The sequence below is a fragment of the Oratosquilla oratoria genome, chromosome 29 (genome assembly GCF_046742065.1).
Source record: "Oratosquilla oratoria isolate Oo_2021 chromosome 29, ASM4674206v1, whole genome shotgun sequence".
Classification (NCBI taxonomy): domain Eukaryota; kingdom Metazoa; phylum Arthropoda; class Malacostraca; order Stomatopoda; family Squillidae; genus Oratosquilla; species Oratosquilla oratoria.
In genome coordinates, this window is record NC_134805.1 from 34,921,451 (window position 1) to 34,923,950 (window position 2,500).

Below are 2,500 nucleotides of genomic sequence, written 5' to 3' on the forward strand. Positions count from 1 at the left end.
TTTTTTATTTATTCATTTACGTGTAAGTCTTCTTGGGTGAGTCGCTGGAAAAAAACCCTTCATTTATTTATTTATCTATTTATTTATATATTTATTAATTTGTTTTTACATGATTAAAAGAGGAGCTAATATGGGAGGGAGGAAAGGGTAGTGGATGGGAGTAAAATGGGTGGGAGTGGTTACGTGTCTTTTAACTTGGCTACCCCCCTTATGAGGGGGAAAAAAGCCCTTGGTTTATAGATAGATAAATAGAAAGAGATGTTTAAAAGAATTACAAAAAAAAAAAATGTATGAAACTTAAATGTCTATAGTCTTTCATATCTGCAGATAGATGTAAATATTCTCAGGTGGGTTCTGGCAATTTTTTTTTTCATAATCATTTATCTTAGATGTTTAAATGTTTCTAAAAGGCCCTCCCCTCAATATATATATATATATATATATATATATATAATATATATATATATATATATATATATATATATATATACCTCCCCTCAATATACATATATATATATATATATATATATATATATATATATATATATACAGTATATATAAATGAATGTCAGTCTTTTATATCTGCGAGTGGATAAAGAATTCCTGAAGGATTTCTGGGAAGTAGATCTACAAATTCTTATCTTTATTTACATAAATTTTGAAAGTTACAAGGTTAGAAAATAAGAGGAGGGTCATTCCTAATTATAGTACACAGGAAAGGAACTACACTCGTGGGGTTCTGTAGAGGAGATGAGGAGTCATGAAATCCCCATTTTTGAGAGTCCAAACCACAAAAAATTAAAAGAAGAATAGAATAATTGTCTTTCTTATTTTTTATTTTTCTATTTATTTATTTGTTTATTTATTTATCTGTTTTTATTCTGTTTTTGCATCAGGCCTAGTTATGGACCAAAAGGTCTCCTGCCTGCATGCTCAGCCTTTGTAATCCATTTGCTTCATTTCTATAATTCTATATATTATTTTTTTTTGTGTTAACGTTGATTGTCAGCTTGGGCAATATGAAAGGGAAAGGAAAAACAAAAGATTTACGACGAAGACAGGATATGTTGTTGTTGTTGTTGTGTGTGTGTGTGTGTGTGTGTGTGTGTGTGTGTGTGTGTGTGCGTGTGTGTGTACGCGCGTGTGCAAGCATGTACACATCTTTCTGTCCATCATTGTATCTTGATGAAATAGAGATAGACATCATTAGTGGACAAAGCCTACCTTATTAGAACTACTTTGCTGGATCATTTGGGCCTTAGTACTGTCACTATTATGACAGAAAAATTATTTTTTTGCTCCATTTCTATAATTTTATCTATTCTTATCTAATACACTTTAATTTGATTTATTTTGTTTTATTTTCATTATACTTATATTGTATCTTATTGTGTTTTATTACTGTATATATTTCTATTTTATTTTATTTTGTTTGATCTGTTTTATGTTACTTTGTTTCACTCTGTTTAATTCTATTTTATCTTGTTCTATTTTTATTTTATTTCAATCTCTATCTTATATTATCTTATTTTATTTTATTTATTCATTTTTATCTTTTTTATTCTATCTTAGTTTATTGTATTTGTTCATTTATTATATCTTTTTATCTTATCGTAGTGTATTTTATTTGTTCATTTATTTTATCTTAGTTCATTTTATCTGTTCATTTATTTTATCTTTTTACTTCACGGGTAAGATAATAAAGATAAACGGCCAATTCAGAGAACTGAGCACTTGATGGGTGTGGGAAAGGGAAAGCCAGATGCAACGAACTGTGATGCTGTAAAACACGGCGATGGCTTACAAGGAAGTGGTAACATGAGAAGTCTACGACAGGAGGCGCTGATTAGCTGCGGCCGAAGCTGTCACCTCTGCTCTATTATGCGCTTGGACTGTTAGGGAAGGTAACACTCGCTGCTGGGAATTGGAGAGGAGTGTGGGACTCGAACCCATAACTAAGCGAATGTGAGTTCAGTATACTCTCGATGACGTCTCCAAGGGAGGTACGTTATGCTCGGTGTAATTATCGCTCGACAATGATCGTTTATGGTTCAGTGATGATGGTTAAACGATAGTCTAGAGCCATATTGCTTTGCTTTTGAAAGGAGATTGATTATTTTAATCGAAGGCCTTTGCCCAAATACGAGTATGAGACCAAGTATGGTGAGCGTCACTCGCTATTGGCTGTAGTAGGCACCGAGCGGGTTTTCGGGGCTGGGTGCGTAAGCTGTAGCTAGATATTCAGAATTTATGTTTAACGATTGATAGACGTCTCCATTAAGGCAGACGTTTAGGTGAATTAGGTAAATAAATGAATACATAGATGAAATGAGTTCATAGATAAAAAGAAACAGGTATTAGGTGAATTAATAACAAATATATGAATAAATATAAGAATTGATAAGTAAATAGATAAATACACGAGTAAATTCAAATAGGTAAATGTATGAACAAATGAATGAATGGGTAGAATGAACAAGTAAACGAATAGATGAATGAA

At 31.7% G+C, this 2,500-nt stretch overlaps 1 protein-coding gene across 3 annotated transcripts in view; it reads left to right on the top strand.

Moving 5' to 3' along the window:
* LOC143040712 (LHFPL tetraspan subfamily member 3 protein-like) overlaps nt 1-2,500 on the top strand; it is a 54,654-nt gene that overhangs the window by 29,627 nt on the left and 22,527 nt on the right. The window lies entirely within an intron of this gene.